The sequence below is a fragment of the Sitophilus oryzae genome, unplaced genomic scaffold, assembly GCF_002938485.1.
Source record: "Sitophilus oryzae breed Bouriz unplaced genomic scaffold, Soryzae_2.0 scaffold_1657_pilon_pilon, whole genome shotgun sequence".
Lineage (NCBI taxonomy): Eukaryota > Metazoa > Arthropoda > Insecta > Coleoptera > Curculionidae > Sitophilus > Sitophilus oryzae.
In genome coordinates, this window is record NW_022146344.1 from 373,077 (window position 1) to 386,762 (window position 13,686).

Consider the following 13,686-nt stretch of genomic DNA (forward strand, 5'->3'; position numbering starts at 1 on the left):
TCATCTTACCCCGGTACTGGGGCAAGTTGACGAAAATGCACTTTTTTGTTTTTTTCTTTATATTTTTTCAAGAGTATACTTTTATTTTGTTTTTTATGTTTTATTATGTACCTGAATAAATGTACTAACAGATGAAATGGGATCTTTTTTTTTTAAACCCGTTAGTTCATGTTTTGGAGCCTTTTGTATTTTACTTCGCCAACTTGCCCCGATCTCCCCTATACGATGGAATCGAAAAATGCAACATTTTAAAATTCGTCCTGTATTTTAGGAACTAAAAATTATAATAATTAATTTTTTAATTCGTTCATGGTGCAATAATTATTGATACTCGACTTTTGATGTATTCTCAGGCAGCCGTCCTGTATTTCATTTCTATTTTTATGTGCATTATTACTGGGGTTCCAAGTTATTTGTTCTCTTTCATATAGGGGTAAAAAGATATTTTCGATAGATATGGTAAATTACATAATCAAATGTATCACATACCTACTGTGTTCAAAGTAAACAATTTTTTGTAGTACCGGTTAATACCTGGCCGGCTATAAATCAGTTCATTTGTGATTGAACTAATCGCACTGAGGGGTAAATTGGTACCTATAATATATTGTTATAATCACCGGCAATTACCACTGCTCAAATTACCGCCAATAAATTAGTATATCTATACAAATTTTAAATAGCATAATTGCACAAAACTTTATGAATTAATATTTCTATAGCCTGCTGTAAAATTTAGAAGTATAAATTAAGTATCAAATACAATTATTACACATACATAAATCACATCAGCAAAATCGTATATAGTGCTTCTCACCCTTCTAGTAATAGTCAACATTTTTGACATATTCTACACCCTTCGGGGTATTTGTATGTAACTTATATTATTATACTTAGAACTAATAAACTATATCTATCTATACGAGTATATAATTTATACAGCATTTAGAATAAATAATAATTTTAAACAATAACATGGTAGATTATATTGGTATACCCTGTATTTATCAGTAATTTTTATACCTAATTAATATGATATTTATAGATTTTTTAAGCTAATATCAAATTATGTATGTTTGCATTAAATGAAGTTATTTATATAAATTATATAACAAATAAAATTAACTAAATTTAAAAGAATTACTGGTGAAGACCTCGCACGGTGCGTTTACTTTGAAATTTACCGCCAGTCGATGGGAAGGACGCGCCGATCTTCGGTCGGCGCCGACCCACTCACACGGCGTGTAGCGCGTATTTTTTGTTTCAGGCTTGGCGATCCACGCGCCGTGTAACTGCACATATACCCGGCCGTGGCCCGAAGATCGGCCTGCCGACACAATCACACGGAGCGCGGCGCGAAATTTTTTCATGCAGGCTCGGCGATCCACGCGCCGTGTAACGGCACCTTTAGAGAGACTTCTGAAATATAATATATTTATATTTCCTTCGGTCACACACTCACTTTACCCGAACCCTGAGGGCGACCCGAAAGTACAGCGTAATAGACTCTTAAATTGAAGGTTTTTTTTACGTGTAACAAATAGTTTTTTACGTGTAACAAATATTTTTTACGCGTAAAAAATAGTTTTTTGCGTGTAACAAATATCTTTTTACGTGTAACAAAGAGTTTTATACGCGTACAATAAAATATGTCGCGTCATTACGTCCGTGTTTATAAGCCGTAGGCTGTATCTCGCTGGCTCGTGGCAAGGCCTTGAATTTTTACTCCCAGCGCGCGTAAAGAAATTTCACTTCAGAATTGATATTAATCATAAAACCGGAGTTACATAAAAATGTACACTATGGTTGTAATAATTACTCTCATAAACCTTATCATAAAAGTTCTTTAAACTAATAAAAATGTTCCCAATTTCGAACTTTTCCCGTTATAGTATTAATATTTAAACTATCGTAAGGAAGTTGTTAAAAAACAAATTACTAAAAAGTTGGTTTGTTGAACAGCCAAAAGTTATATAATAAATTTGTGCGCCACTGTCGTTACCTTCGCTAAATTAAAATTTAAATGCGTCAAACACGCCATTCCTTATGGAAATAAAGAAAATTCTCACGCAACTGTGCGATGTTTACACTTTAGAACCAGCAATTTTATCACACCTTCGTAATAATAACTGAGGCGTTTAAACATTTTATTTAAGCATTAATCGTCGAGATTATGCCGTAATTTCGAATTTAATTCTCGTAAAGTTGCTAAATCGGATTGAGCGGAGGTAGATTGGGCCATTTTAAATTTTAATTGTCATATGGCAACATGTCTCTTTTAAAATTTAGTTAAACCCAAATAAAATATTTATTAGGCGAAATTTGAGGTTGCTCCGGAATGTCTAAAAGGTACTAGAATAAATGGTGACTTAAAGAAATGAACATAAATATACAGGGTACTACAAATTCGAGGTACGAGCATTGGTATCTCGGAAACCGTAAAAGATACGAAGATGGTTAAATTGGGGCAAAGTTGCGCCTTGGGCTGTTCACCAAGATGCTATCAAAAAAGTTTTAAAAATTTCAAGGATTGCTGAGTTTTTTGAAAAAAAAAACGGATTTTCTTGAATATCAATTTTATTTTTTCCTGTCGTTACTTTTTAGACAATCAAAAAACTAATTGCACATTTTCATAGCCACTTTATTACGGCTATTTGATAGTATTTTTAGATTTTCAAATGAGCTGATGATTTGTGAGATACAGAAACCAACTTTTTAAATACGGACCTGCACTTTTTATTACATGTTTTGAAAGAAGTCGGTCTCCTGAGTACAATGGTATGCCATACTTTATACTTTTTTTTTTGTTTTGGGTACCTTAACAACAATAGAACTATTTAATTACTATTTAAAATAATTCCAAGTGCGACTCTGGTTTTTTAAATTATTTAATCTGATTATATTTACTGCAAAAATATTTATCAGCGCTAATTAACTTTGAATAAGGAAAATCGAGCCAATTGAAAGATTCAAATAAATAATATTCAGGTCAGCAATATAAAGATATTATTTTTAACTTTTTTATTGTGAATTTGAAACCTCAGTATACGGTCTAATGATATGCATAATATTAATCGTAGTTATTATAAATAAATCATCTTCTACAAACTAGTTTCTAATGCTGTACATGTTCGGAAGGGATAGGTTATAACACTCTACCTATTGCACAGATTTACTATTCGTTCAATTTTATTTATAGCTTTGTGAACATATCTTCCGAATGCCAGTTTGTACTCTTTATTGTACCTAAATGTTGAAAAATATTAATTTCACTTTTACAAATGACGTCAAGTATTGCCCCCCCCCCCTGGCGACAAGTCCAGAAACATCGCTGGCCCATTATACTGCTCTACCATTTCCAATCCATCTTCCGGGGAAATGATTTGATTGTTTATATTATATTATATTTATATTATCTATTTTATATTATTTTTTATTGCATTTGATTTTCCATATTCAATGTTTAACCTCACGTTATTGTTAAGTTTGAAGGCTTATAAATATTGTAAGGATGAATAGATTAAATATTAAAAAAATATATATATTAAGTGTGGCATACTCTGGCGTACTCTGGAGACCGAGTTCTTTCAAAAGCTGAAGAAAAAAATGCAGGTCCGTTTTTAAAAAAAATAAGTTGACCTCTGTATCTCATAAATTATGAACTATTTGAAAAATCTAAGAATACCATCAAATAGCCCTAATAAAGTGGCTATGAGAATATGCAATTAGTTTTTTGATTTTCAAAAAAGAAACGACAGGAAAAAATAAAATTGATTTTCATAAAACTATGTTTTTTTCCGAAAAACTCAGCAATCTTTGAAATTTTTAAAACTTTTTTGATGGCATCTTCGTGAACATCTCAAAGCGCAACTTTGCCCCAATTTAACCATGTTCGTATTTATTACGGTTACCGAGATGCCAATGTTCGTACCTCGAATTTGTAACATCCTGTATGTTTTCGGGGATTTCATTGTCCTGAAATAATTCACATAGATATCAACCTTTTGTATACAAACTTAATAAGAAAATGAAGGTGATTTCTATATCTATTGTTTGTATGCAGGTGTTTATATTGAAATGGTGAGTAGATCAACATTTTTTTTATCTAAATACCAAATTCTATGTTGTTGCCTTTCTAGTATCTTTTTATTTTAAAATTAGCTTCAAATTCTGCAATATGGCATTTCAAAAAACGACAATTAACAGCGATGAAAACGTTACCCTATCAGCACATATTGGAATAAATGTAGAGCATTTGTCAATTGTATTATCAGAGTTCTACATGATTTATCACAGCTCCAACATAATTATAGCCAAAGGCTTGTAGATGAGCAAAATGATTCAAGATGTGAAAGATAAATTTTAAATTATGAAACCGGAATTACATAAAAAATGTCCATTATAGTTGTAATAATTACTTATAAAAGTTATCGTAATAGTTATTTACACTACAAGTGTGTTTATGAACATGATTACAACGAGTGTGAACGATTAGAACGACGAGGTCGTAGACCGAGTCGTTCTAATCACACGAGTGTTGTAATCATGTTTAAACGCACGTGTCATGTACAACGTTTTATCTACAACCGAAAAATAAGAAAATGCTGTTTTAATTTTCGTTTATTAGTCGTCCACCCTTAACACCTTTAACTATGACATTTGTCACATTTATGCTGAAAAGTCAGTTTGCCCTGTCCATTAAACGCGAGCACTTTTTGCCCAGAAAAATCATTTTAAAAATTACGATGAGCGATTCCCAAAGTCTTCCTTCAGATGTAGAACTTGCCGCAGTACGTGCCACGGAATCATTATTGCCGGAAAAGTTAATATATTTAGATGTTCGTAGTTGTTTTTCATTATTATAGCAACTAGTTGTGTTATAGATTCATAACACCACTAGTTGTGTTATGAATCTCATAACGTAACTGAAATACTAAAAAAATAGTGATGTAAAAATGTTATAACTAAACGGTTATGAATAAAAGTAATTTAATCTAATCAAGATGCTTCCAATTTCTAACCTTTCCCGTTATAGTATTAATTTTTTCAACCTCCTTAATTACCGTAAGGAAGTTGTTATTAAACAAATAAAATTACTAAAAATTGGTTTGTTGTACAGGCAAAAATTACATAATAAATTTGTGCGCCACTGTCGTTACCTTCACTAAATTAAAATTTAAATGCGTCAAACACGCCATTCCATATGGAAGTAAAGAAAATTATTCTCACGCAACTGTGCGATGTTTACACTTTAGAACCAGCAATTTTATCACACCTTCGTAGTAATAACGGAGGCGTTTAAACATTTTCATTTAGCATTAATCGTCGAGATTATGCCGTAATGTCGAATTTAATACTCGTAAAGTTGCTAATCGAATTTGACGGTGGTAGATTATGGGCCATTTTAAAATTTAATTGTCGTATGGCAACATGTCGCCTTTAAACTTTTCTAATACCCAAATAAAATATTCATTGGGCGAACATTTAGGTTGCCCTGGAATGCCCAAAAGTTACTAGAATAAATGGTGACTTAAGGAAATGAAAATACATATTTGATTTCGGGGATTTCATTGTATTGAAATAATACTCATAGATATCAACCTTTTGTATATAAAAAAGGGGTGGATCCTCTTCGTGGTTTCTCTTCCTTATTTATGTCTATTAGCCTATTACAGTTGGGGATGGAACTTTTGGTGCTACAGCAGCAAAATAAAACACTAACTCACAACAATACCCCAAAACACTTTACTTTTGCATGTTAGCATCATTTTCGGTTTAGTTAATTATAAATTACTAATAATTTAAAATAGTTTTAATCGTCTGTGTTTTGTGGTGAGTTGGGCTCTCAGCACACGGGTCGACTGGCGATGCGGTCGACGCGATTGTAATGACGTCAAAATCCCCTCGTTCGTACGATGCATAAAGCGTCCGCGTTTTCTTTTCGCACATTGGTCGATGTTTTCTCAGTCGATTTGCGTGCATTAACACCTGGGGATTATGGATCCAACCGTACGTTGAAGCTTCTTTTAGATGATTATAATGGTTGTTTTTTCCATATTACTTTGTGAGATTTTAAGCTTTTCCATTGGCTCCATATCTAGTGAGGTCTTATCCAATAGAGATTATACAAAAGGTTTTAAACTACAGATTAATCCAAGAAAGAAAAGACGGTGGAACGTTCGGTAAAACTTTGAAATATTTGGAGCAATGAGTGACACACGGTGTGTATGCTGTCACTAAAACTATAAAGTTTGTGTAACGCTAAAGGCAAATTAGGGATTAAGTATTAAAGTTTAGTAGGCAATAATTATTTCGATGGCGAATCAGACATTTTCATGCAGTCGTTTTTATACGGTGGCAGAGGCGAGTCACTGAAAAACAGCGTCCGCATTTGCGGACTATCACGCAGCGTGTGTGACACGTCGCGTCGTGCCCGTCGCGCCTAGCCTATGGACTATAGCGGCGCGTGCTTGTCAGGTCACGGGGGTCGCGCCGCGCCGCGTTTTGTTGTTTATTTGCGCTGTTCCATTTACTTCTGTAGTTTACAAAAAATCGCGTAGCGCCAGGTCATGTCACACGCGATGTACGCGACTTAATTTGCGCTTAGCCTAATAAGTAAATGTTAAGTTAACGTTTTCTTTTTGCTGCTAGAGCTAATCTGGACGGGACCTACTTTGTGTGCGTGGAATCTCTCTGAACCGCGGTCCTCAGTGATATCATGGCGAGTCTCTAATCGACTCTTACTCACGAGATATCCGATCTCATCGTGCTTCGAACCGGCGTGAAAGAGCAGTGTTTGTCAATTGATTTTACGCTCTTGCAATGGAACAACAGCAAGACAGTTTTTGGGCGGTCACCCGTCTATCCTCTAGTATCGTTTTACGTCTTTTAATTTCGATGATCTACCGGAAACCGGTGTTTCGACGTAGCTGTGCCATTGCTCTCAAAGTTTGTGTGAGACAACGTGTCCTAAAAATAAATTCAAATGAAAATATTTTAAACTCCTCCGTTATTATTACGAAGCATCGCAAAATATTTTACATAATTGCCCGGAGAGGTACCTTAGGATTTTTGCAACGCGAATATATTTAAGAACAAAGGAAGTGCATCAGACTGCGGAAACTACCGGGTAATTTCACTACTGGTTATTGGAGGAAAAATTCTTGCAAAAATTATGTCAAACCGCCTGCACCCACACATAAAAAAATCCTCCCAGAATCGCAAACGGGTTTTCGCACCAACAGCGGCCCCGTCGATTCCATATTCTCCGTCCGCCAACTACAGGAAAAAGTAAAAGAGCAGCAGTGTAAACTTTATGTTGCATTCATCGACCTCACAAAAGCCTTCTACTCTGTGAACAGAGATGCACTTTGGGCAATTTTAAAAGAGTTCGGAGTACCCAACAAATTTCTTGCAGTGTGTAAAGCCTCCATAAGAAAAAGTCGAGAGTGTCACCATCATGGATCACTGAGCGATCCCTTCCTAACAAATGCAGGAGTTAGGCAAGGATGTGTCTTAGCGCCTCTACTATTCAACATATTTATGGCAGCGCTCTTCGTTATAGTGGACAGCAAACTACAGGAAAGAGGATTGGGCATTAGATACAGATACGACGGCGGTCTATTCAACATAAAAAGACTCAGGGCAAAAACACGTACAAAATTCATCACAGAACTCCAATACGCTGATGACTGCGGTCTAGTTGCAAAAACGTTACAGCAGTTACAAGAAATGTTGGATACATACACCTGGGCATACGAAGCTTTGAGCCTTAAGCTGAACATCGCTAAAACTAAAATTATGTGCACTCACCCTGAAGATCACAACAATGCTCGGAGAAGAACTATTAGATCTCAGCAGTTTGATTTCGGAAAAGGCCAATATCGACTCCGAAATTCAGCACCGAATTAGCAGCGCCTCGAGAGCATTCTGGAAATTAAAAGACAGAGCTTTCTACAATTATGCCTTGAGCACAAAATCGAAACTTGCAGCGTACCGAGCAACAATAATCCCCACCATGTTATATGAAAGCGAAACCTGGGTGCCGTACCGCCGACACATAAACGCATTAAACAAGTTGCAACAAAGGCACGTTAGAGAACTCTTTAGAATCAAATGGTTCGACCATGTCTCAAACATATTGGTCCTTGAAAAATCTAACTGCGAGAGCGTTGAAGTCATGATTATAAAATCCTGCTTAAGATGGGCTGGTTACGTATGCAGAATGCAAGAAAACCGCCTACCAAAATCTCTGCTTTATTGTGAGCTTGCAGATGGTAAGAGAAAACCGGGTGGACAACTCAAAAGGTACAAGGATATTTTCTACGAAAACTTAAAGAGGATAAATATGCAGAATGAGTGGGAAGATGCAGCGCACAATAGAACGAAATGGAGAAGAATTGTAAACTCAGTTAACAGGACAATCAAAAAATAAAGAGGCAACAAAGTAATGAGATTTTTGAATGTCCGGAGAGCGGAAGAGAGATAAAATCGCGTATCGGACTTTTCAGTCACAGAAAAGCTCATGAAAGAAAACGCCTTCTTTCATATCTTCTGATGCAGTAGTATGTATGTATGCACCGCAAAGTTTTGTGAGAATAATTTCCTTTATTTCCACAAGGAATGACGTTAAATGTAGATACTAAATCCTGTAACTAATAATAATTAGTTACTGGATTAACATGGGTGTAATACATAATTACTATAATTTCAAACCAAACTTGAATTCCTCAGTGTACAGCAGAGTGTACAGTTTTAAATATTCAAACTTTTAAAATATAAACTAAAGAGAAATAAAAATTTTGTCACAAATTTACTTATGACTTTTGTTTGTTTCAGGTGAAGAAATGGATCATGAAGATTCAGCTGGTTAAGATATAACCTGGTAAGTACTAAGTACTTAGTAGTACTAGGTAGTAGGTAGTTTACCGAATAATAATGACCCATTATATAATAATGAGTTTCTTGTTTTTCTGTGTATACATTTTTTATCCAAATATTTTTTTTAAATATTTTACTCAAGAAGAAGAGAATATTGGAAAATTGAACCTATCACAAAGATATAGAGATTTTTTCATTTAGTGATGAAAGCCAAGATCTATAAATAATTTTAGCTGTATCTCAGCTAATAATTATTAGCTATATCTAATCTTTTCGAAGATTCTTCTAATTTGGATACTGCCTAAAATGCTTTAAATCTCATTATTTTTTTAGTAAATTTGAATAATTTCAACCTAGTTCTGGATATGAAAATGATTTAATAAGATGAACATATTTTTCTTCAAACTGATGTCTATGCCTATTGTAGATTGTGGATTGTATGGGAGGGGAGAAGTTAATCACCGCGACCTTATAGATCTACTGTATCTCCCTCTCTTGAGTTGTAACTCATTATATAGTCTTAGGGCTTTGACAAAAGCCAATATCTGAAACGGTTCAACAGGGGTTAATTCTCCATCTCCGATATCAGTCGTACCAAAGTTTATGGTACGAATGGATGTCTTATCGACTTTGTGATAAGGTGTCGACACTTTGTGATGAGGTGTTCTGCTGTTGCCATTTTCTCCACAGACTCTACAATCGCCGTTGTTACTTAGCTTCAATCTACTGAGGTAGGGGCAGATACAGAAATTTATTTTAGGGGGGTCTAAATAAAACGTAATGAAGAATATGCTTTTTATGGCGCCATTTTTTAACTCAAAAGCTTAATAATTATCGCAATTTACAGATATTATGTGGGACCTTGGCTCTATGCTCCCTCTGTAGCCGCCACTGTATTGAGGTGGTTATTGAGGGCACAGTGTCCTCTTAAAAACCCCGTAACAATCCGAAGGTTGTTCTTATTTAAATGAATAAAAATATTTGATTTTTCTCGGCTGCAAGTATTGAGAAATTCCTTTGAGTGTCTTAGACCGTTGAAGGATTCCCAGATTACGGATGAAGTTTTCCAGGTTCTTGAGTTCTTCTTTAAGTCGGTTTCCACTTGGGAAGCAGAACATTTCTGGTCCAGTTAGTGGAGTGTTCGCTCCTTTTCTAGCTAGATTGTTTGCAGTTTTATTACTTTTATACCTTGGTAGGCTGGTACCTAGACTATATTTTCTCTGCATAATTTGTTAAGCTTAAATAGCATTTATGGCTGTTACAATTCTCTCTCGCACGTGCAATTTCGACAAAACATCAGTAAATTTGGGATAGTTTTTTAAATATCTTTTAAAATCAAGTGCAGATAGTGTCTAACACAGTTTTAATGTTCGTTCTGCATTGGTTCAGTTATCACGCACAATTGACAACGATGTACTGCATTTTTTTTATTGCACGATATTAGTTGAAGTGCTCGAAGACAGCACTTATATGAATATAATTCTTTAACAGAGTACAATAATGTTAGAACATGATCTACCAAAGCAAACATTACATTCATAGTATTAATAGCTATACCGGGTGGTGGCATCGTCGTTGGAAACGACCCATGTAAATTTGGAACTGTCCAAATATTGACTCTCCTACTCTTTACAGCGAAGTCGTTAGGATTTTTAAAGGTCTGGGTAGGCTGAAAACACATGCCAAATGTGAACAATTTGGGCAAGCCGTTTTTAACTAATTTAATAAAAACTGCACCTTTTTTAAGTTAAACGAGAACAGGTAACAATGCAAAACCAAGCAAATGCCAACATAACTTAAGATGTCAACTTATAATTTAGTCAATGTCAAATTGTATTTGCTTAAATGTTAAGGCTTTTATTTAGTTTGAACAAGTTTTAAATTAGAAAAATGCATATTGGGTATTCTAACCGTAGGTACTATAACATAGTGATAAGCAATTACTTATCACTATTTACTAGAACTACTACTAGAAATTGCATAGTGATAAAAAATTGCATCCAATCTCATGGGTTATACAACTTAAGATATGTTGATATTTGCTGGTTCTGCATTGTTACCTGCTCAATTTTAATTTAAGAATAATTTTTCTTAAATTAGTTAAAAACGGCTTGTCTAAAATTGTCCAAATTTGACATGTGTATTCGGCATACGCAGACCTTTAATAAATCTATTTACGACTTCGCTGTAACATCAACAGGACTTCGGTGAACTATCCTGACACACGATTTTTCCTAGAAAATGAAGCTTATGTTACCTTAAAATGAATTTCTTGGATTATTTGACTAAAATCTGATGTGGAAAAACACGTTTCACATAAAAAAACATTCTTAAAAATGTTGTTACTTTATTTTTATAGCAAATTCCCCGGCAAATTTCATAACCGATAATGATAGAGTCGCGGACTTGTTTTACTTGTTTATATCCGTTTCCATGTTTACGCTGACAGTAGTGAAGATCGAGTTTTAACAAATATTGCGAATTGATACATGGTTGTCAGATCAGCTAGTAAATTATCCGGAATTTCATGCATCTTTTTTTTTAATGAAAAAATGAAAAGTGACGTCATAGGTTTTAAAAAGGTATTTTTTTAATACGGATTAGATTACTTTAGTTTATCAAATTGGTTAAATTACCGCCGCGCCTGCGAGACAATTGCTATAGTTATAGCAATGAAAACACGCTGTAAGCTGTAAGCCACCAAAACAAAGAAAACACGCTCACAGCGTCATTTCTTTGGTTTGTGTTTGGCTCGGGTTGAGTTGGTTTGGTATTGGTTGGTTTGGTTTTGTCTTGGTTAATTTTGTATTGGTTGGTTTTGTACGGGTTGGTTAGGCGTAAGCGTGTTTTGGTTACTTTTGTTTCACTCTTTTGTTATTTTTTTAGTTTTCCCATTCACACATTACCAACGCATTTTTATTATTAAAAATGACTATTTTTCAAAATAAAAATAAAATACAGAAAAAGAAAATTCAGTGGAACTGGCAACATTGCTTTTCCTTTTCTCGCTGCCATGTTAAATCAAGTATTATAATTCTTCATAACGTCAAATATGTGTCAAAAACTACTAAAATTAAATTAAAATATTTTAAAATTCTGTGCATGATCTCCATTTGTTTTTATTTAAAACTACTACAAAAAATGGTTACTTTTTGATAAAAAAAAGAAAAATGCAAAAATCGTGTGTCAGGATAGTTCCCGGACCCCATCAACAGGGGAGTCCCCTGATTGTCTTTACAAGAGGAAAACCTTTTTTATTATCGACAATTTGAGAAAAATGCATTTGTTATAAACATTTTTGCTTGTTCTAAAATGGTTAATCCTGTTTATACTTTTCCAAATTTCCATACCATTTCCAAGAAAATTAAGAAAAATATGAAAAAACCTTACTTTTTTTGAAGTCTAAACATCAAAACGCGTTTTTGTGGTAATATAAATAATATTTTTGTTGTTCTAGAATGTCAAAAAAGCACAAAATTTATTTAGTTCGATGCTACGGAAAGGGTGACGATAGTTATCGGAAAATGTGACACTTTAACGAGAGCAAAGAATATGACATTAATTAATAATAACTATTTTAACAAAATTAATAATAACTATCTAACAGAGCTACTCGTAAAATATCAACGAAGAACCGAATGCATCATCCTATTGCATCCACTGCAAGATTATACTTACCTCGAAACAATAGGGGCACGGGACTTTTAAAGCTAGAAGATATCTGCAGAAAACAAGTAAGCAGTTTACAAAAATATTTTAACAACAAAGAAACAACTTTATACTGAGCAATCAGAACTAAAAAATAGCTAGAAATGAAATCACTGATAGATCAGCACTGAGTGTGGGTGACATAGTGCAGGAATTAAAGGGCAAGGCGCTACACGGAAAATACTTTACTGAATTGGATGCAGAGTGTGTAGACAAAAGTAAATCAGTAAAATACCTAACGGAAATTCAACTTACCGGTGAAACTGAGGTGTTTATATGCGCTATTCAGGATCAGGTCGATTGCCACAAGATCACACAGGAAGTTTGTTCTGAAAGAAAACATAACGGACAGATGTAGAATGTGTAACCAATTTTCAGAATCCATACAATACATAAGTTCTGGTTGTCCCACGTTAGCACCAACAAGTTATACAGAAAGGCATAATAACATAGCAAAAATAATCAATTTAGAACTGTCACTAATCCTTGGTTTACAGTCTGTGTAGACGAAGTATTTTAATGACACCCCAGAACCTGTAATGGAAAATAGCAGCCATAAACTATATTGGGATACACTTATTTTAACAGATAAAACAGTATTACATAATAAACCCGATATACTCTGGATAAACAAGGACAAGAAAGAATGCTTTATAATTAACATAGCTGTACCATTAGACCAGAATCTTCAAAAAACCGCAACAGAAAAAATACAAGTATCAAGACCTTGCATATGGATTAAAAAGAGTATACCAGCTCAATAAAGCCATGGTTTTACCTTTTGTAATCTCTGCCAATGGACTTATTCATAGAGATTTTACAAAGAACAAGGAATTATTGAAATTAAATCCAAAGCTTACGAACGAGAGTGCTTAAAAGCAGCAATATTGGGAACAGTGATAATTGTCCGAAAAATGCTTAATATTTAAAAGACCCTGAACTAGAGCAGTTCTGGTCAGGAAACCAAACCAATCGAGTTAATCGTAAGTTAAAAAAAAACTATCTATCAAAGAATGAAATGGAAGTGATATTACCATAGAAACGCCTGCTGATTTTTAGAACTAGGAAAAAATTCAACACTATTTTCATATTTTTCTT